Source organism: Taeniopygia guttata, chromosome 2 (genome assembly GCF_048771995.1).
Source record: "Taeniopygia guttata chromosome 2, bTaeGut7.mat, whole genome shotgun sequence".
Taxonomy (NCBI): Eukaryota; Metazoa; Chordata; class Aves; order Passeriformes; family Estrildidae; genus Taeniopygia; species Taeniopygia guttata.
The window spans coordinates 4,304,702-4,327,289 of NC_133026.1; the positions used below are offsets into that span (position 1 = coordinate 4,304,702).

The following is a 22,588-nucleotide window of genomic DNA, read 5'->3' on the forward strand; positions in this document are numbered from 1 at the left end:
AAAAGTGTCACTGACATTGTCTGGGGGACACCCCACTGTCCCTGAGCATCCCCACAGCAGGGCTCATGCTGTGTCCTCCTGCAGTGTGTGTGAGGCAGAGTGGTTCCTGTCCCCACCCAGGTGACACATGTCACCCCAAAAGTGTCGCTGTCATTGGGTGGGGGACACCCCACTGTCCCTGAGCATCCCCACAGCCCCACAGCAGGGTTTGTGTTTGGTGGGAGTAATGCATTTCCTATGGAGTGCATGGGGTGGGGCGGCACCTGCTCCCCCTCAGGTGACACATGTCACCCCCAGAAATGTCGCTGTCCATGGGTGGGGGACACCCCATTGTCCCTGAGCATCCCCACGGCCCCACAGCAGGGCTCATGCTGTGTCCTCCTGCAGTGTGTGTGAGGCAAAGTGGTTCCTGTCCCTACCCAGGTGACATGTCACCCTCAGAAGTGTGGCTGGCCTTGGGTGGGGGACACCCCACTGTCCCTGAGCATCCCCACAGCCCCACAGCAGGGTTTGTGTGTGGTGGGAGTAGTGCATTTCCTATGGGGTGGGGCGGCACCTGCTCCCCCTCAGGTGACACATGTCACCCCAAAAGTGTTGCTGTCATTGTCTGGGGGACACCCCACTGTCCCTGAGCATCCCCACAGCAGGGCTCATGTTGTGTCATCCTGCAGTGTGTGTGAGGCAGAGTGGTTCCTGTCCCCACCCAGGTGACATGTCACCCCAAAAGTGTCGCTGTCATTGGCTGGGGGACACCCCACTGTCCCTGAACATCCCCACGGCACCACAGCAGGGTTTGTGTTTGGTGGGAGTAATGCATTTCCTATGGAGTGCATGGGGTGGGGCAGCACCTGCTCCCCCTCAGGTGACACATGTCACCCCCAGAAATGTCGCTGTCCCTGGGTGGGGGACACCCCATTGTCCCTGGGCATCCCCACGGCACCACAGCAGGGTTTGTGTGTGGTGGGAGTAGTGCATTTCCTATGGGGTGGGGCGGCACCTGCTCCCCCTCAGGTGACACATGTCACCCCAAAAGTGTTGCTGTCATTGTCTGGGGGACACCCCACTGTCCCTGAGCATCCCCACAGCAGGGCTCATGTTGTGTCATCCTGCAGTGTGTGTGAGGCAGAGTGGTTCCTGTCCCCACCCAGGTGACACATGTCACCCCAAAAGTGTCATTGGCTGGGGGACACCCCAGTGTCCCTGAGCATCTCCCCAGCCCCACAGCAGGGCTCTGCACCAGCCACCCGCCCCCCTGTGCTCAGTGTCCCCTTGTCCCAGAGCCACATCCCAGCCGTGGGGCAGGGACGGTACAAAGGGGGATGCGGGGGGCTCAGGGTGTTAGGATGTTGTTTTTCCAGCCAGCTGCAGCACTTGAGCTCCAAAGGCTTTGTAGCTTTTGGGCTCGGCGCTGTTTTGCTTTGCGCTGATCCTCGGCCGTCCCTCGCTGCCCGGGGGCTCTGCAGGGTGGGTTTAGGGCTGCGGGCAGGAGACCAAGCCCTGCTCTCCCCAGTTTGTGGGTGCCATGAGGAGCACAGGAGAGCTTCCCATCCCCGCGAGTTAAACCTTCCGTGGAGGAGAATCCAAACACCGGTTACATAAAACAAAATTTAAGGCAAATTAAAAAAAAAAAAATATATATATAAATTTCCTACACATGCTTTCCCCGCTGCCCTCCTCCTCCTCACCCTCTCCCCTTCTCCCCCTCCCACTCCCGGAGCCGGGAGCATCGGCACTGATGCAATGTTGGCGTAATTGGAGTATTCAGGCTGCTATTTTGTACCTGCCTGTTTATTTGAGAGACAGCCTCAACCTCCTAATGAACGCGTCTGAATATTTATCTGCTGCTCCTGAATGGTGCATTTGTGTTTCAAATGCTTAACTGCTATTTTTATTTAGCTGCAAATTGCTGTTTTTATTTCACTGGCGTACCTGCTTGGAAATTGCTCTAGCATGAGGTTAATGCCGAGCTGTTTTTTGTTTATTTCTGAATTCTTTTTTAATTAATCCTGTGCTGATAAAAGTGTAAGGACTGGCTCTGCAGTCCTCTTCTAGCTTGTCATGGAGCTAATGTGGAATCAGCCTCGGAAGGACCTGGCTCACTTGGAGGAATGAGGAATCCCAGCCAGCTGGGATGGTAAAGAAAACATGGGCAGAATCCTGGGAGATGGGAAACCCCAGTGAGCAGGGGCAGCTCTGTTCTCTTATGATACACTTGCAGGTACCTGTACCAAGTAGCAGCATTTCTCAGAAATCTCTTTTTTTCCTCCTCCTAGGTTTCCTTCCCTCCTCAGTGGCTGAGGCTTGGTCCCCAGGGCAGCACACTGAGGGATGGAGATGGGTCATACTGGTGCCTTGAGCCTCTTCCCTTGGATAAAATCCTGCCTTGCACAGGGTGCTGACCTCTCCTTGGAAAAAAAAAAAAAACATGCCTTGGGACCAGTTCCCAGCACTGTCACCAGCTGGTAAGGGGCACCCTCAACACAAGAGCCAAAAAGACCTCCTCCCTTCCCATTCCCAACTAGCTGTGGATGCAGCACTTTATATATATATATATATAAAAGAACAAAGCAATAAAAGAAGGAAAAACAATGAAGGAAAAGTAGGATGAACATATTTTTGGAGCAAGGTGAGAGGTGGGTGAGTGGGGAGAACACAAGGAAACCCCAAATGCCACTTTTGTGATGGTACTGCTGAAGATGGAGAGTGTTGATTTGGAATCCTTGGATTGAAGGCACACTGCTGGATCCATGTTAGGTTGTGCAGGATGGCAGGAAAATCAGGAAGGGTTTTGCACCCAACCATAGCTGCCATGAGAGACCATGAGCAAACTGGACCCCCAGAACTGGGTCATATCTGGGGTTGGTTGGGCCTCACCTCCAAGCTGATTTCAGTGGGAAGGGCTTTGTGCATCCACTGCCAGTGGAGGGGCTGTGGGCACAGACCCACAGTGTCCCTGTGCCATCTTCCCCATGCTTTTGGATCCTGGGGTGCTGCCAGGCTGCTCTGACCCGCTCCATCAGCGATGATCTGTGTCTGGTGCTGGTTTGCCAAGAGAACCCATTGCTGGCATCATCTTTGGCACCCCTCAGGTGCTGAACCACCTGGGCACATCATTGCCCCTGGCTGACATCTCACAGCTGCCCAGGGCCCAGCTTTCCCTCTCCTTTTCAATCTGATCCCAGCTCTGCACCTGATAAGCATCCTGGTGTGGGCTGTTTGAATTTGTCCATGTTCGTTTTCTGCTCTGTACCCCTCAAAAGGACCCCATAGGGGCAGGAGGGATCTAGAAAGTGCATTACTCCATCCCTTTGTGGGGCGGCCTTTGAAAAGCCATCTCCATTTCCTTCCCTGCATATGAAATGTGACACTGTCACCCCCAAAAGGGATTTACTGCTGGAATTTGCAGGAAGATACAAAGGAAGGGGGGTTCAGTCCTCACCCCCCCCCCCCCCTTTCAGCTTCCAAACTTCTGGGTGCAGAAACAGAGAGATGTCAGCATCCCTGAAAGATCTGGGGGTGTTAAAGACATGCGAGAGGAAGAGAAGGAACGTGGCTGTGTCCCCCGCCCCCGCCGCTCTCCATGGGGACCAGCAGCAGTGGGGGAGCAACGAGACCACAAATGGGAGGCAGGAGGGATCCTGCAGTGAACGTGAAGAGATGGAGGGGAGGACAGAGCCTTGCTCCTACCACGGGTTATTTCTTTTAATGAAGGAAAGAAGGAGAAACCCCCAGCAGAGGCGTAAGGAGGGGGAAAGGTGCAGGAAGGGGAGGGGGAGAGAGCCCCAGGCAGGACTCCATGGCTGCTGGGATCGGCGCGGCTCCTCAGTTCGCAAACACATCCGCGCTCGGCGCGTTTTCCAGGCAGATGCTCCAGCCCCGCTGGCAGAATCCCCTCGGAACCGCCAAACCCGAAGGCGATTCCCCCTCATGCAGAGGGACGCGGGGGGTGTCGGAGGGGTCTGGGCTGCGTTCGGGGGTTCCCTCGGCCGGGGCAGGGAGGGGACGGGGTCCCGGTGCCACTAGATGGCAGGCGGCCCCGCTGCGAGCCCGCTGCCGCTGCCGCCCATCCCGGCCCCGGCGCGGGCCCCCGGCTCCCCGGCATCCCCGCTGCGCCCTGCGAGCAGCGCCCGGGACAGCCTTGCCGTGCCGGCATCCCTTGGAACACCGAGGGGCACCCCAAACCGAGCCAAAAGCTCTTTCGCAATGCGAGGCGACGGCGGGGACAGTCTTCAGAGGATCCGACGCCTTCCCGAGACAAAATCCTGCCTTTCCCTTCCCTCCCGCCTGCGCTTTTGGTTTCCTTGTGTTTTTCTTTCCTTGTTTATTTTCCCCTATCCCTCTCCAAAGGGCTGCCTGCTTTTCCCTAGCTCATTTCAAGCCTCGGGATTGCAAAATCAGACAGATGCACCCTCCGAACGCAGGCTGAGCTGCAGCAATGTGCACACAATGTCCAAGCTGATTTCCCAGCACTGGGGGATTTTTAGGTTGGCAGTAAACTAGGCAGGGCCTGAGGCAATCTAAAAAATAGCTTCACCTGGCTTTCCTCTACAGGACTGTATTTTTACAGCCTTTGAAACAGTGTGGCTGCATCCAGACTGCTCCTAGGGCACAGCCCCCAGCTCCTGCCTTCTCCCAAGGAAAAATGGTGAGAGAAATACCTGGCCCTCATCCAAACCCTTGGCACAGAGCATGCAGATAACCACGGGATAAATCCCTAGGCCCTGTCATCATCCCTGGGGGTCAAGCTGGCTGCAACAACCACCTCTGCTCCTTTCAGTGTGTCCCTCCTCCCATGAGCCATTCCAAGGGTGATGCTGCTCTGTCCGTGGGGTACCTGCAGGGAAGGATGTTCTAAGGGTCCATCTGCATGTGGAATTTCCATGTGCTTTACTGTCATCACCCCTGTGCTGGATACAAAGAATTGGAATATTTGGCGTGTGTGTGTGGGAGACCTTCTGGATGTTACTGAAACTCACCCCCTCCTGGGACAGGTCTTTTTTTAGCCTGAAATAGGAAGCACAAACCTCACCCTCAGCTTCCTCTAGGGTTTGGTTCTTCCTAGAGTTTTGTCCTTACTGGAAATTTCTTTTCTGCACCCCTGGCCCGGATCCAGCCAAATGCTTAAGCACAGGCTTAGCTTCAAACCTGCATTGCCAGAGTGTCTTCTTGGATGGGTTGGATTGTCCTGGTCCTCCTCACCTTGGGAATCACAGTTGCTGTCACCAACAGGGACTCAAAAATTTGCTTCCATATCAATGAAAAGCTACAACACCTGTTCTCCATGGACTGGGACCACCAAAAAAGTCTGATCCATTTGGTCACACCCTCCCAACAGCTTGTACCCTGATGATCTCCCAGGTCTGGCTGTGTTAAGAGCTCTGATGGAAATTCATTATGATTTCCCGACCCTTCCCCTGCCATGAATGTAAATTCCTCAAACCTTAATGCAAGGAATTGAAGAGCATATTGATTAAGGGCCTTTTATGGATGTCTTGCAGAGCATATTAAAAATTATTTAAAACTTGCATTCCAGTATTAATGACTCTTGTCTCTGGCACTTTGCAGCAATTCAGTCTTGACTTTTAATTGAAAATCTTTAGTTAAGACAAATTCTTATAGCCAGGGAAGATGAAGTGCTCCTCCAGGTATTTGCCATGGAGGGGCTTTCAACCTCAAGGTTCCCAAAGTGGCTGTGAAATTCTTGAGAGGAGTCTCTGTCCTCCAAGTGGGTGGGTATGGGTTGTTCTCTGAGGAGCCAGGTCTTTGGGCTGCTCTTTCACTGCTCCATTGCTCAAAGCAATGACATGGCAAGGATTAATAACCTCCTTCAAAAGAGCAGTCACTACATCCATGTGCAGGAAAATGTGGCATCTCAGAGCTGGTGGTGCTCTTACATCCCACCTCCAACAGCACCAGTGAATATCCATGAGCCAAACAAATCTGAGCCAGTTACTTCTGTCACCAGGTCAAACACCTTGTGCCTCCTTTGTCATGTTTTCTTCTGCCTCTGCCTCTGATCCCAGGGGCTTCTTCCCAGCCATGAAGCTTGAAAGGCACTTTAGCTTGGAAATACCCCAGAGAGCATGTGGCATTTTGTAGAAGTAGCAGCAAGAGATGTCACCTTGGGACTGTCAGAACCTTGGTGGGGACAGCACATAATTTAATGTTTGCTGGCTCCATGGTGGCTGACAAAGAAGCCAGGAGTCTGCATTGTGGTTTGGTGTAGGAAACCAAGATCTTGCATGTTACAGAGCCTTGTGTTACCAGTGTTACCTTCTTGCTCCATGCCTGGAGCCTTCAACGTGACAGGGAAAGGGGTTTTGTCTTTCCAATCCCTTTGCCTCCAAGGAGAAACAAGTCCTCAATAAATGCATCTCTGAATCTCCTCTGAAAGGAAATCAGTGTTTTCCATCCAGTCTCTGGTGGGACAGGATGTTGAACAGCAGTCAGTGCCTTCATCCCCCTGCATGGGCCTGGAGCCAGGGGGACTCCAAGACCACAGGGGTTTCCAGGTCACATCAGCACAGGACAGGAGAGTCCCCCCATGCATCAGAGGGGACCTCTGACCATAACAGCAAGGAATCAGTGCTGGCCACGACCTGCTGTGACTCTGGTTTAAAAAAACCTTCCTGTATCCGCTTATTGCACGCTAAATGATTGTTTGATTTTTTTTATGACTGCATGTAAAACATGAACCAGCTGGGACCCCAAGTGCTTCTCTCCACCATGAGTGGCTTTCCTGTAAGCCTCGTCAAAGCCACCTGTCACCAGACACTACCCCAGGGACTGAGCTGTCCATTCAGCCCATCACATGTGCAGTACAGCTGCTCTTCTTATGCATGGGGGAGTTGGAACTGGATGATCTTTATGGTCCCTCTCAACCCAAATCACCCTGTGATTCTGTGATTTACATCCTGAGGAGTCACAACCACCAATGCCATTCAGATGGTGAATAACCATTACCCCAAGGAAGGATATAAAGAGAAAATATTTTGCCAGATGCTGCAATGTTTTTCCTTAAATATTCCTTCTGTTCCTTGTCTGGTTTTAGTTTCTTGATGCCGTCCTTGTCCCATCTTCTCCTGAAGAGATAGAAATAAGCAGAGTTTTACTTTCACATCCAAAGAAGGTCCATGGCTCCTTTCCTCCCAGCTGGTAAAAGTGCTGCTCCATAACTGACTGTGCCATTGTAGTGTTTTACAGGGCAATAGAGTCCACTCGTCTTTCCAAGGATTTTTATTGTTCTTGTTGCTGATTTTTCCTTGTGAGTCACGCAGCTATTGGTTTGATTCTCTGGGTCAAGTGCTTGGCTGGAAATCATGGGGTTCATCAGACCGCAAGCAAACCAAGTCATCGCCCCTGTGATGTCCAGAAGTTAAAAATCGTGAGCTAAACTATCAAAACCTGAGCTGAGGCATCCTCCAGGCCCAATGTCCACATATTGGCCTATTTTTTTCAGATTTTTAACCAACAGAAAAGCTATAAACTCCAAGGGTAGGCAGGAGTGCATCACCTATACCTTGACTATCTTAAGGTGTGTTTGGTGCTGTAGTTGGGTGTATGAAGAGCACCTTGCCAAAGACCGCCCAGACTTTCCAAATTGTGGAGGTTTGTGCACATGGAGAGAACTGAGTACAACCCTCATGAAAGAGTCCATCAAATAACCAACACATCCTTCTCCTCCCCAGACTCCAGTGCCTACAGATGACAATGGCAGTACCAAAGGACTTCCAGCAGGCAGTGAGTTATGATTAAAATGGTGGTTATGTATAAAAAATGGAGCATTCAGATGGAAAAGTCCATTTAACTCTCCTAATTGTGCCCTGGGGTGGCTGTGTGCTCAGGGACACCCTCCCCTCGTTGTTGTACCACAGCACTGTACATCATCTTCCAATATCATGATGAAGTGACTTTGGTTTTGCTTTGAGAAAAGGGTTTTGTTGATCAAGGAGAAAGCAAGACCCTAGCCTCTTCCCATACCCCTTCAATTTTTTTTTTTTTTAATTTGGAGTTGCTTTTGTACATACAAAATGAGGATGCTGGTGGAAAACTTTGCACAGATTTTATGTCCAGCAGTCCCAGATCTCAAAAACCCAAGGCCAAGATGCTTCTTTCCTTATCCCTCAAGTGCTCACCAGCAGGAGGTGGTGGCTGGGATGGAAATGACCTGCAGGTGAAGAACCACTTGGAGGATGCCACAGCTAAAGCTGAAGAAAACCCACACAACACCATGTGATGTTTTCATGCTGGGGATTCTGAGGGGTTTTTTTTGAAAGTCTGATGTGTTTCCTGAGTAGACACACAGATGCATTGCTGTCATATTAGGCTTCTTCAAAACTGACACCTACACACAGAAGGATCTCACCTTCCCAATGACCCCTGTGACTCAACCCAGACACTCCTCACCACTTAGGGCAACTCAGAAGACAGAAGTGAAGTGTTGTAACTTGAACTCATCTCTAATTATCTGGAATTTGTTCACACTAAATCAAACAGAGTGAAAAGTCCTACAAGGATTGTCTATAATTCATTACTCTGTTGATTTCTCTCCTAGGCTACAGTGACATCAGTAAATAACAAAAGGCTTTATCCTGTCAAAAAAATCAAGGGGGAGATTTCTGAGGAACTGGGCAAATGCTCTCCAAGGGACATTAAAACTGCAGCAGCCTGCCATCACCCTGTGAGGAAAATAGAGTGAAAGCACATGAGATTTAACTCATTAAAAATGTGGGTTTAATGCAGATTTGTGTTTTTACACTGTAGCATCTGGAGTTTCCAACGAGTGTGACCACATCCTCCTTGAATTCAGCCAGCCTTTAAGAATGAACCACAAAGGAAGAACAGAAATTACTTATTTAGGGACAAAGAAAGGCTTTTGTTTTCTGTTATTTTACACAATGCCATTCTGACAGAACCCTGCTTATTCTGGGACCTGTGTTATGGAAGCAGATCCTCCTTGTCCCAAAGGACATATCCCAGTCTTCCATCTTTAGGACATATTCCATTCCCCTGCCTTTGAGACGAGGTAATAGTATTTTCCTAACACAATACTATTGTGGTTTTATATATCTACAGCATCTGAATAACGTGGCAGAACGAGAAGACCAAACCTCACCTGCTTTTTTTTTCTCTTCAAGCTGGTGACAGACCACATCAGAGTGTCCTTGATTTTCCATCTCTCAGCCTCCAGCAGCACCTGTCAGCAGCCCATCTGTTGGAGAGAAAACCCATTTGGCTCTGCTCTGTAGTTATTTAAGGAGAGAGACAACAAATGCTTACGTCATTCAGGAGCCTGATTCCTGGGGGAAACCATCAGGTTTTGATTTTTAACACACACCAAACTTGAGCATTGCCTGGTGGCACAAAGCTGATGGGATAGGAATGTGTTCCCATGCTCCCAAGGCTGTGTTTTTTCCCACAGCTCCACTTCCCACATTCCAAGTTCAGCAGTGCCCTGTAGGGACAGTGGCCCTCAGAAGTGGCCTTTTCCCCCGAGACAGGGGTGGAGATGAACACCAAGGCTTTGTGCTGGGCCAGACAGTCAAGAGGAAGAATCACCAGCAGAATCAGCAGCTTTTTTCCTAGAGGAGAATGAATCAAAGCCAGCGAGCTCCTGGCTGCTGCCTTGGTGTCCAGTCCAGGAAAAGAGAGAGAGTTGGTGGCAGCAGGGTTGGGCCATGAATGTGGGAAGATCTCTGAAGGAGGGAGACACTTGAAAGCAGGAAAGAGAAGCTCAGAGGGATGTGCTGAACTCTCTCTAGACTGGGTGGGGCAGAAAACCAAACCCTGAATCAGCTCCTGAGCACTGGAAAGAGGCTGGTCTTGGCCATTTGGAGTTGGCTGCCACTGACTCTTCTCGTGGCCAGTCTGTCCAGCACAAGCTGGACAGGATGTGTCTGGCAAAGGGCCTGCTGAAGGGGATGAAATCACCACGCTGAGGCTGCCTGAAACTTCCTGCTGGAGCAGGAGCACCACTCATCATTTCTCAGGTGTCTTCCCATCCGCCAGCTATCCACCTCCTGGGAAAGGTAGGGCAGCTGAAGTGTGTGCTGGGTTAGTAAAGGAAGATGCACCATTGTACTGATTGTTGTTTTTTTTCCCTAAAGGATGTAAGAGCATAAAGGCCTGGAGCAATTAACCATAGCTCTGGAGAACCAAAACCACCATGGGTTTCTGTGGCTGTCTCCCTGTTCTGTAGGAACAAGGAAGGATGAATCAGGAAGCAGGACAGCCTCCTCAATCATGGGATGGGGAGACACCAGATGGAAACACACCAGTGGAGAGGTGGCCTAGAGGGACAGAGAGCTGAATCCATGAAAGCCAGGAAGCTCTGCCTGGCTTCCAACGGGAACTTGGAGAACATCAAGGAACAAGATGTTCCTGCAAGTCCTGTCCTATTTCTCCACAGGGGCTGACCTGGGCCCTTTGCTCAGACCTACCAGCTCTGCCTCATTGTTCTTTGTGTAGGTGAGTTGAGTTGCTCAGGAGTCCAGTATGTGGGATGTTCTTTCAGTGAGTTTCATAGAAAGGAGCACAAGCCAGGGCTGTCCTGCCCTGATTATGAGCAGAGAGCTTTATTATGGATGTTACAAAGACTGGGGAAATATGGCCATAGGTCAGGAAAGGTTGGATGAGTATACAGCAGAAAAGGGCAAGCTCAAGACAGTTTGTACGGAATGCCACAGTTATTTTGAGATTTGGAGCAGGAAGAGCGGAAAGATGGATAAAGAACTTGGGGAAGATGAGCCTGGGCCAGATGCAGGGCATCCCAGCAGGGAGGTTAGAAGAGCAGCAGAGGGATCTTATGGTAGGTAATCTTTCAAACAGTGCAAAATCTTTAGAAACAATACAACAGTCACTTTATATCAGGTGAAATATCTGGTTCTTTAGCCCTGGTGTTTACATCTGGCCCTAAAACTCAAACTACTGCACTGTCTGATGCTGATGGCTTTAGGTGTCTTGAAAATCTCATGTATCTTCTGCAGTATAATTGGTCTAAAACATGTTTTCCTTGTTTTTCTGGCGCCAGCACCAGTCACAGCTCCAAGTTTTGTAACCTGCTTGTTTACACTGTTTCAAGCAAATCAGAGTCAAGCCTCTGGATGTTGTGGTGCCTTTCACCACATTCTTCTTTCAGTCTTTTTTTCCTGCCTTTCCCACCCCATCCATGACAGGGGAAGCACTGTTCTTTCCGTGCTCCTTGGTTCTGTGTTCGAAGCAGTCACAGAAAAAGTGACAATTAGGAAAGAAAGAACCTTCAGTATCTGCTTTGGCAGGCACAACACTTCCCACTGCTGGGCTGCAGCAAGGCAAAGCAGCTGCTTGCCTGGGTCAGATGGAGATTTCGCTGCTTTGTATTGTTGGATCTCCCCAGAGAGCCTTGGTGCTCTGCCACGCTGCAGAGGCAGTGAAACCCCAACATTAAAGTCAAGCAATGCATGTTTATAGCAGTCCTGCAAGGAGCAGGGAGTTGGACTTGTTGATCCTTGTTATTTTTCACTTTTAGGGTGCTGAGGCCCTGGCACAGGGTGCCCAGAGAAGCTCTGGCTGCCCCTGGATCCCTGGAAGTAGCCAAGGACAAGCTGGACAGAACTTGGAGGAACCTGGGATGGTGGAAGGTGTCCCTGCCCTTGGCAGGGGGTTGGAACACAAAGATCTTTGAGGTCTTTCCAACCCAAACCATTCTAGGATCCTTCTGGGACCCTTCCAACTTGAGATATTCTATGATTTCAGGATGCTCAACTGCAATTAAGAAAACAATAGTGATTAGAAGCAAATAATAAGGTTAGGTGAGTTAATATTTGGGAGATCAAGTAACCTGGGGCAAGGTAACAGACATCAACTTCGTCCTTCCCACATTATTGTGCTCTCTAAAAATGATTTAAATGTTGCTAAGCAATGTCAGTGTTTTTCCCCCAAAACGGAAGGAGCATAGCAGAAGTGAACGAGTTCACTGCAGTAGAACTGAACTTATATAAAATCTAAATATATATGTATATATAAGTATATATAAACATTGCTGCTGAAGATTTCTGTTTCTTAAAGGCAGCTAAAAAATCTAATGAAAGCAAAGATCCTTATTTCATGTCGTTTGAAGTCTTCTGGATCAGCCAAGGTGGACCTGCAACCCCTTCTCCAGGTCTTACCTGGCCCTGGTTCATTGTCCAAGGCTGTTGCTAAATGCTGCATGAAGCCCCATTTTCTTCCTTTTTCAGTCTCTGGAAAATGAACTAAAATCTCCACCCCAGATGATAAAAAAGAAAATCTTATCAAAGCACAACTTTATGAAGGGCAAGGCAGACAAAGAGAGTGGGAAGAAAGAGAAGATAATGTCCTAAGTCATTAAACAAGCCTCATTTTCTCACACCATTGCTTCTCCCTCCTCATTTTTACGAGGCAGCAACCAGCCCCTTGCTGTCAACACATCACCTCTGTGTTTGGTGGGTGAAAAGGGGAGGGGTCTGGCTCTGAAGGTCCCTCTGGAGCTGTCTGCTAGTCCCTGCTGTGCCTGCTGGTCACCTCTCTCATTTCCTCTGGTGCCTCCACAGCACCACAAGTCTAGAGAGGACCTAAAATCACCATTTTCATTTTCACGCCACTAAAGGAGAATCTCCCAAGCAGACTTTTGGGACCATAGAAGTGTGGGAGTGACACAACAAAACAGCAGATGCCAGAGGATAAGAGATGAGGACTTAAAATTATCCTATTACGTCTCACAAGGACAGCAAAAGGAGACTGAGGTGCTCAGCAGAAAACTCCCAGTAGGACAGGAGCCATCAGCACTTACTGGAGGTTTCACCTGCCTCTCCCAGGTGAGGAGCAGGCAGCACTGGAGACATGAAATCATGTGGAGCTGGTGCTGCCAGCTCCCTGCAGCTCATCCGTGCATTTCATCCCTCCAGATTTCCTAGTATTTGTTCTCCTGTTCTGGGAAGAGTGGAGAGCTGCAAGAGGCCCAGCTCACAGGGATGTTTAGAGAAAGGAAAGACCATTGTGTGAAAGACTTTGGCATTTCAGGGTTTGTTTTCCTTCTGACACAGAACAAAACACCATGTCAAAATCCTCAGCAGGGCAAAACAGAACAACAACAACAACAACAACAACAACAACAACAACAACAACAAGAAGAAACAAACCAACCACCAAAAAAACCAAACCAAACAAACCAAAAATATCAAGTAGTGGCATTTGGAATGTGGCCTGTGGAAGTGTTTCTCTTCATCTTTAAGCTTTTCGATCTCAAGATCTACTGTTGTAGCTATTGCAGGAAAAAATTTAAAAAGGGGGGAAAAGAAAGAAATAAAAGGAAATAAAAGCCACACTAGAGGAGAGAAGAAAAGCCTTTCTTGTGCCAGGGTCTGACCCTGCCTCGGTGGTTTTTCTCCGCAGTGGCACCAGGATCAGTGTCTCCTCAATTTCCACCCTTGGTGGGATGCAGAGCTGCAAAGGAGCCTCCAAGTTTTAAGGAGGAAAACTTGGGAACGGGCAGTGCAGCCACTCTGTGTGACATCAGCAGAGCTGGTTTGCACCAGCTTTCTTTGAGCAGGACTTGGACCAAGCAGCCTCGAAATTTCAGAAGGGTGGGACGTAAGGGTTGGATCCCAGTAACAGAACTGGGGGAAAGCCGCTGCTGCTCTGGGCGGTGTTTGGGTCAAAGGCTCTCACTCCAGGGGCTCCAAGCCCAGCCTCCTCGCTGGCCTGGGGGGTTCATGTGGCTCCTCACGCTTTCAGCCCCTGGCAGGGGGATGTTTTGGGGGTGGCTGGGTGAGTTTCCCGGTGGGGCAGCCCCGGGTGCCGATGCCTTCCCCGGCGGCAGAGAGCAGCTCGCCACCAGCTCTCTCCCCGCGCTCGCCTTGCGCTTGGCACCGCTCCCGGCCGCCTTTCAGTGCCGCCTTTTCATTCGCCTTAATTCACTGCGTTTCCTTTCTTGCTCCTTGCGAGGAACAGAGGGAGAGCTTGTTCCAGCAGACGGGCCCCATCCGCCCCACCCGGCTGCGCTGGAGCGAGGGCTGGAAAAGCGGGATGCGGGCGAAGGGGGATCTCCCACCCCTGCGGGGCCCCCGCGCCGCTTCCCAGCAAATACGGTAAGAGCTCAGCCTAAAAATGCGAGTCTGATCTCATGACACAGGGTGGCCCTGCATTCCTCACCTCTGACATAACCCGCTGGGAGTGTGCTCCGCACAAAAACACAAACAAGATGTCCTGGCGGGCTGGCGGCGGGGGCCGGGCAGCTGGCAGATGTTCCGCGGAGCCCCCCGGGTGCCACAGCTCCGGCACAGGCTGTACCCGGCCGGGAGGGCACGGCCACAGCCCGGGCTGCCAGCACAGAGCCAGCCGCTGGTGCCCGGGTGGGTGCCCGGCCTCTCCCCCGGCCCTCGCCAAGGTAACGTGCTGTGGTTCTGTGTCAGCTGGATGTCTTCCCAAAATCAACCCTGGCATTTTGCTTGGACCATGCCTCAGGGCGTTTGTAAGGACTTTGCAGTGCTTTTGCAGGAGGCTGGTGGTTGTTTTGGGGTTTTTTTGCCTTGTTTTTTGTTTCTTTCCGAGTGTCCCTGGACAAGCTGTGCTCTGGCTTTGCCTGGCTCTGCTTTGCCATGGTTTTCTGCCTCACACAGCAGCTCCACAGCGATTCCGAGGCCCTGTTTGCTCTGTGTGGTGCCCCACAGAGCCTGGCACCCAAAGCCCGGGGTGCTGTGGGGTGGTGATTCCTCCCTGCACCCAAACTCAGCCCAGGGGTGGGATGCTTTGCCAAGGATCACGCGGAGAATCCGAATCCCACTGCTGTAAACACGAGGCTGTCTTTGCTCCCAGCCAAGCCCTCCTTCAAAGCACAGCCTTGTCTGGAGCAGGAGCAGATCCTGCTCTCCCCTCTAGCCCGGCCACGCTGCACCACTTGTTTACTTTCTTCTGCAAATGCCCTAAACCTTGACAACGACCTATTTTCCCTTCTGTTACGCAAAGCTCTTTTCCTAGAAAGAGGCTTTGTAACGCTTGGTCCAAGCAGCCCAGCTTCTCCTCCATGTGTGCAAAAGCAAACTGTAAGAGCCTGGCAGGTTCAGCTCAGCTCCAGCACATCCAAAATCCACACAGGGATGAGTCAGGAGGCTCGGGCAGATGTTACCTGAAACCATCCTTCGAGACAGCCCGGCCCCTTTGTGGGGAATCAGATAAGCAGTAAGGCAGTCTTCAAGTCCACTCCTCAAACTTTGCTTTTTATTAGTGCTTTTCATCCATCTCTTCTTTCTCCAGCATTCAACAAAGCTGTGAGACAGCTTTTTTTCCCAGACATTCCTCTTTCTCTCCTTACTTTTCACTAGCAGGGAAAACATCTGATTTTTTTTTTTTTTAATTTCACATTTTTATAAAGGAAATGAAAAAAAAAATCCTCTTTCCTCCACAATACTTCCAAGTTTTCACGATTGCTACTCGTCTGGCAGAGGACGCTTCACAAAAGAACACAAGACAAACAGTGGTAATGAGAAACAATAGTAGCAAGAGAATAAAAATAGTTTCAAATTTGCTCCTTCAGAGAACACCACGCTTGATCCCAGAGCAGAAGAGAGCCTTTTCTCATGGGTCCAAGGATCTTTTCAGACACTCCTTTATCCTGGGGCTCTGATCCTTTCTTTTTTCTCAAGGAGGTGCTCTGGCCATGCTCAAGCTGTTGGCAGCATGGAGCTGTCTCCTCCTCCTCTCACTAGTGATCACAAACAGCTCCTTCCACAATTCCTTCTACATTTCTAATCCACAGCCCAGCTTTTTAAGCTGACACAAAGTCAGGGATGGTTTATTTTAACATGCCAGGCTGTAACCTGAAGCTAGAGATACAAATTCAGCCTAACAAGTTTCCCTTGGTCAGCTAAGAGCACAGGTTAGAGATTAATCCACCAGCAGCAGATGGTCTGGGCTGGACTCTTGCTGCTTCCCACAGCTGCTCTTTCCTGTCCCCTCAGTACCTGCAGCCTGGCTTGGCTTCTATCCCTGCTCTTGCCTGGACAGGGACAGGCTGCTTTACACAAAAACAAAAGCAGAATTTGAAGCCTGATGTGCTGCAGGCAGGCTCTGGCTGTGAGTGGCTCACCACACCAACACCTACACGTGCACACTCGTGTTTTCCATCACTTGGAACCACCAGACTTCAACCCACTGCCAGTGACTCCCTGTGCCTCTGTTACATGTCCATGCAGGGCAAGGATGATGGGGAGGGCTCAGTTTAAGCCAGAGAAGTTCTGCTGTGGGATTTATCCCCTGTTCAAACCAGTTTGGGGTGACACAGTGGGTGCAGGTCCTGGGGTAGGAAACAGACTCCTGCTCCTTGAGAAGTCCCTCATTAGAGGAGTGAGTGATCCCATACATGACCTGGTCTCCTCTGGTTGTAAGAGTTCAGGCTGAACCCTTGGATGGGTTCTTGTGTCCAGAAATAGTAATTTCCCTTTCTCTCTCTCTCTCCCTCCCCTCTATACTTGGCACAAACCTTGTCAGTTCAACTCTTTGGGAATGCAAAGGTTCCAAAGCTGGAAATTATCCCTTGGTTCACAAACAGTGAACAAGAAGTGACAGAGAGACTGATCATATCTGCCTGTTTTCCTGACAAAAATGCCAGGGACTACTTAATCCCAAGGTGCTGATGAGTACTTTGGGGATGTTATTACCCATAACAGTCTATGCCAAACCCCCAATTTTCCATGCTTTTAGACCAGGAGAAGGAAGCTAGACAGTCAGCAGGAGTAAAAGGCATAATTTTAATTTACCTGGAGAGGTAGAGATCAGGTGAAGAGAAGGTGGACATTCCTTCCCATTTAGACCTGATAGGACATCTCTGGTCACACAGGAGCCATGAGGAAAGCTTTCCCTGCTCTGAGGATACTTAAGGGAATGGTGGCTATAAATACACTGAGGAGTTGTACAGAGTCCCACTTTCCACCTCTGGAATTAAAGAAAGCAATGGAATTAAAGTAAACAATGATTTTACTGGCAATTTTGAAAAGCATCACATGGGGCATAAGGGCAAAACTTGCATAGGGTCACCAGGACATTGTGACTTCCCAAATCCTCCTGCCTGGTCGAGTAGAGCTTTCCTGCTCCTCTCCCCCAGCCCTTGGCCAAGGCAGGGGGTCTCACACATGACTGGAAAGAGTTGAATGCCCTTGAAGGAGGCAGCAGCCTACAAGATGGGTTTCTAGGAATTTTGTTTGCTTATTCCAGCTGACTCCTTTGGGGTGAGATGAGCTATGCTCTAAAAGGGTCATTCCTGGCTGGAAAGGGAGCACAGGGAGATTTACCCAAGGGCTGCAGCTGTGACCCAGTGGAGCAGCAGACAGCCCTCAGCATCAGCCACTCTTAACTATCCCTGGGATCAGAAGGATGCAATAGGATCCTTTTTGTTTGGAGTTTTTTAGGGACCCAGGTGTCCTGCTTGAAATCTAGTGGCAGGACACAAAGCTGCTTTCAGTACCCACCAGTCTTCCTCCCTGAAATTCTTTCCTAAGAAAAAACATGATCCCTATGTCAATGCATAAGCCCTGCCTGGAAACCCCATGGAATAAAGGGTCCTTGACTGGAGCTGTTCTTTGAGCTTTGATTTTCCCAAATATGCTGGCAAGTTTTGAATGTGACACCAGGCTGAGGTGATCTGAAGTACAAGTGACCTTCCAAGGAATGGCATCCACTCAAGATATTTTATTTTTTGCCTGATTTTAGGTGCAAACAAGTCAGGGGATGGCTGCTGGGCTGATTCCTATGCTTGCTCACACAGGGCACCTGGGATTTCCAGTGGCACAAGGTTTATTAGGGGTGCTAACAATGTGCTGGAGCAGGGGCTGGGTTTTGTAGCTGATGTGCTCTTTTTGGTACTTTAGCCCATAAGGATGAGTCAGGGAACAGCATCCACAGCATCTGGTCAGTCCCAGCATCTCACAGGAACAGAAGGTAAAAGTTGGATGCTATGAACAGAGCAGGGCTGAGATGTTGGCAGGCACCTTTCCCACAGAGGCAGCACTAATATATTTCCATTTGTTTTCCCCATTTTAAAACTGGAGCCAGCAAGTAAGGGAATGCCAATGTTAGGATTAAAAATAAAAATAAAATTGAAATAAAAAAGGCAAGAAAAGCCTTCTTTTGAGCATCCAGAAGGCGCAGCAACCAGAGGGAAAACCACATCCCAGAGTTATTATCTTACTGTAATTCCGTGCAGAGTGACAGGATAAATGGCCTATTTCTGGAAGTGCCCTTTCCATGGTTGCATCTACAGGCTTGGATTTAAGGTCAGATTACCTGATTTAACAAATTGGAGAGTGTCAACTGATCCCAGTAACCAACCAAGTGCCTGCTGTGCCTCCCAACCTTCTACCTCAGTGTCTGAAAGCATCTCCCTAAACCAGCAGTTCTCAAACCTCAGTGTCTGGGCTGTGATTCAGCAGCATAAGGAACATCCCAAAATGCAAACCCTAAAGTATTCAGGCATCAGCTAAAACCCATACATGGTCCCCATACTTAAAAATTCCTTTTTTCGAGGCTTTCAACATCCCAAAGCTTGAAATTGCCTTTAACATTGACTTCTAACTAAAGGATGTGAGTGGGAAAACACAGCCCTGTGTGTAGTCACTGCTGGACAGAAGAGCCCCACTGCTGCTTCCTCCATCAGACAGGAAGGACCTTGAGGGTGCTGGAAGGTCACATATTCCATTGCTACCTTGTTTTCCATGGAACTGCAGCCAAAGCTGAGGATCTAAGCCCCTCTGGGCTCACTTAGGGGATGTCACTGACTTGCTGCCATCCCTTGGTTTCCCTGATGAGAAGTTGGTCAGCAAACTACTGATCCTCATTCCACTGGTGTGTCTGGAAATCTGCTCAACTTTGCTCTAGACCCGGGAGCAAAACAGTGGCACTGCAAAAGTCTGCCATTTTTAATTCTTCACTCTGATTTCCTCTTTCTGAGCCCAAATGTGTTGACAGTTGGGTTTTCTCTTCCCTGAGTCTCCCAGGGCTGTAGGCATGCAGCAGTGAGCGTGGGATTTAATGAGGTTTGTGCTGTTGGTTGATCCGGGGAAGGACTGATGTGGGTAACAAGGCAATTCCTAAGATCTGCAAGGAGAATTGCATGTGCAGCACCATTGTGTTCAAAGAGTAATTTAATTTCTAATACCTTTATAGAGTAAAACACAACCCCAGCCTTTGGAAGATGTGTGACATGGAGGACGAGGCCTGGAGCCAGTGACCCTGAGATCCTCAGCTGGATTGTGCCAGATGCAACAGGAGGCTGGAAAACCTCAGGAATTTGCTTGGACCACATTCAGCTCTCTTCCTGTGGAGTCTGATAAAGCCTTAAACATCAGCAGGGCTGGGGACAGGTACAGGCACTGTCATCCACAGCAGGGATGGACCTAGCGTGCTCTGCAGCCTTCAAACAACCCTGAGGCGGTGCTTTTATTTCTTCCCCACTGATGAGGTGTAGAACTAAGAGCCTGGCAGCCCTGTAAGTGGAAAATTCCTGATGTAACCATGGTTTTCGTGATAACAGCGGGCACTGAGTCTGTAACAAGCTCTGTGGCTGGCAGCTTGAGGAGAGCCCTTGGTTTTTACAATGTTGTATCCCTGCACAGAGGCCACTTCTCCCTGATGTCTGCAGCTGGAAAACTGCAAAGAAAAAAGCCTATAGTGCCTCATTTGCTGCAAAATTCAGCAATTCAGGAACAGGAACACTCTTGAACAAAGTGCTACAGAGATGTGATGCTGTTTGTTCTCTCTGGAGCTAAGCCCAGGGCCTGGGACTGAACCTGTTGAATCCCACACCTTCAAAGCCAGAGCCTGGTCTGTGCTCATGCTCTTCTATCTCAGGGTGAGAGCTTTCCTGGAGCCACCAAAAGAGCCCAGACCTTTCTGTAATCTGTCCTGCCTGTCAGGATGCCAAAAGCCACACCAGACCTGGAGCCTGGGCCAAAACTGCTATGTAGACATGCCCAGAGAAGAGAAGCTGGCACCAGGGGCTGTACAAAGTGAGATATGTGAGGCTGCAGGCAAATAGTTTGGTAATCACATGGGTAGGTTGGGCTTGGCATGTCTGATCATCGAGAAAGAAAGAGGCAAAACAGCTTGGGAAAGGTTTGGAGCCTGGTTTGGTGGGAGCTCAGGAGAGCTTCAAGGGGTTAAACAATCATTCTCTGAGGAAATGATTGTTGAGATGAAGGACTCAGTGATATCCCAGTGAAGCCACAAAAAGCCTTCCCAAAGAGGGCTTCCCAGTGGGGAAAAAAAATGACCACATTGCTGATAATGAATCCCATTCCGTGGTGGGGCTCATGGGGGGAGGAGGAGTGTGTACCTTGCTTAGCACATGTGCAGGGGGATCTATCCCCTGGGAGGCTGCCACTGGTGCTCACGGCCAGCCAGGCCCCCAGTGAATATTTCTGATCAAAGCCTTCCCAAGCTGATCTATTTTCAGCCCAACCCACTCAATACCTTGATTGCCACACAGCTCTTTTAGCTGCTCTTAGGTAAACAGGCTGTCACTCCTTGGCATTTTGCCTCGCTAAGCCCAAAAATACAAGTGGCACAGAAAATTAGAGAAGCTGCTCTGCCTCGCCAGGAAAAATGATGCTATTTCTGAAATAAACTGGTTTTAATACACCTCACTGGCCATGCAGGAATAAATATGCATAAATACACTTGAACTGGAGGTTCAGCTGTTGACATCTCAGTGTGGAGACTGAGACAGAGAGAATTATGTGTCTCACGGGAGATAAAACACTGCACAGGACACTTTTCACATGTCCTCCCTCAGCCAGCATCCCTGGGGCTGAGCCACAGCCTTGAGCAGATCGCAATCAGAGCTCCATCCACAACAAATCTTATTTTTGAGGAATGGCAGGAACACTGGCCAGAGCTGGAAATTGTGTTTTCAGCTTCCCCTTAGTAAGTAAACACAAAGAAGTCAACAACAGATGGGGCATCACATGGAGTTACACAGGTCAGCACAGACTGCAGAGAACCCCTGAGTCTGAAAAAGGAATAATTGAGAGGGGGGGAGCAGCTGGGAGATTTTTCTGAGAGATTGAGAAAGAAAGCAAAAAATACTGGTGTGAGCAACCTCCTCTGCAAGCAGCAGCTGAAAATCTTGGGTTTTTGAGGGAGGCAAAGATGGGCAGGTAACAGGGCAAGCTGACAGCTCCTGGGTAGGACAGGTTTGGGGTTTTTTTTATTTAGCTGGAGACTAGAGAATGCAAGCAAAAAGGTGTGAACTGATCACAAAACGAGCAGGACTACAGCAGGCAAAAAGCAGAACAAAACTGGATTTTGTGTAACAAGCAGACCGAAGCTGTGCCAGACAGAGGAGAGATTTCCAGGAGTTTCTAGAGGGCTGTGGGGAGTCTGGGGTGAGGCATGAGGGATTCAGGTGAGAGGAGTGCTGCAGTAATGGGCTGCAGTGTGGAGGAAGATGAAAGGGAGGAAAGGGAGCAGAGCACACCTATTAATAAAAAAATACCCTTTTCTTTTCAGATTTATTGATACCTCAGAGCCTGAGAGTCTCCCATGCCTTTGCATCTTTGTGCTAACATTACTCAAAGGTGGGCAGGATCTGAGATGAGCCTTTGAGTTCAAGTGGGGAAGAGCTCTCGACGTTAATTTGTAGAAATGAAAAGAAGACTTTGGTTAGCAAAGATTTCAGCCTGAGAAACCTGTGCTGCAGTAGAAAGATGGCACCAGTGTTTCTAAAAACCCAGCTGGCCATTGCTGAGCATGCACCATCACACATCAAAAATGCAATCACTCAGCTGGGGAACTCAGGATGGTGGCTGTGGTTTAATTCAGCGCTGGAGGGAAAATTGATGGTTGCCCTGGGACCAGTGTTTGCTGGCCACTGACATTCAAAGAAAGGACAGCCCCATCTGGTTATGGGGAAAGCAGTGACAGTGCAAAAGGATGAAGCGATCAAAGTGGACAAAGAGCAGGTCATGAACTCACCCCAAAGGAGGGGCAGAAGGGTTTTGTTTGGGGCTGAGTCCATAGAAGACAAAGTTTATTCCTTGCAGGCTGTTAATGAAACAGGTACTGAGAAGTTCCCGTCACAAACAATGCTGGGAAGTCGGGGACGGTGAGTCACCAAAATAATGTGATAATAAACGTGATAATAAATATTTATCACAGGGAGTGGGCCAACAAACAAAAGCTAAAATTGGGAGTGGACTTCATTACAGCTGAGGATTGCTTCCGAGGGGAGAGGATACAGGATACAGGGCTGGCTGACCTCTGGGAGAAAAATGTGATCACAGCAGAGAGCTGACAAGCAGGTCCAAGGGAATTTGTATTCCAGGGGAGGCAGCTTTGGTAACATCGATGCTGACAAATTATTAGGGCACACTCACAGGGCAGCAGTCTCTATTCTGCACACCACACCTTGTGTGCAGCCAGCAGGCCTTGGAGTGCACCTTCAGGGCACTGTAGCTCCTCTGGTCCGTTTTGGATTCCTGTTGCAAACTGGGACAACAGGTTCCTGATCCCCATCAGCTGCTCCAGCAGGATTTCAGCAGATTTAAGCAGATGAATGCAGTGCCTGATAGTTTGAAGTCAGTGCTGCTCACGTGGCAAATGG

General features: G+C 49.5%; 2 long non-coding RNA genes across 3 annotated transcripts in view; one reads left to right on the plus strand and one right to left on the minus strand.

Moving 5' to 3' along the window:
- Positions 1-8,610: 8,610 nt before the first annotated feature.
- The window catches only part of LOC116807777 (uncharacterized), a 46,339-nt gene continuing 32,361 nt past the window's right edge, over positions 8,611-22,588 (minus strand). Inside the window, exons 2-4 of one of the 2 annotated variants that reach the window (XR_012054404.1) lie at positions 16,752-16,926; positions 9,116-9,211; positions 8,611-8,814 (exon numbers count right to left, since the gene is read on the minus strand). This is a non-coding gene — a long non-coding RNA (uncharacterized lncRNA). Of the gene's footprint in view, positions 9,212-16,751; positions 16,927-22,588 lie in introns of both variants that reach the window. The other variant, XR_012054403.1, reaches the window with a different exon arrangement.
- On the plus strand, positions 13,748-20,669 carry LOC140682568 (uncharacterized). Its single transcript, XR_012054405.1, has 2 exons — positions 13,748-14,084; positions 19,153-20,669. It is a non-coding gene; the product is annotated as an uncharacterized lncRNA (long non-coding RNA).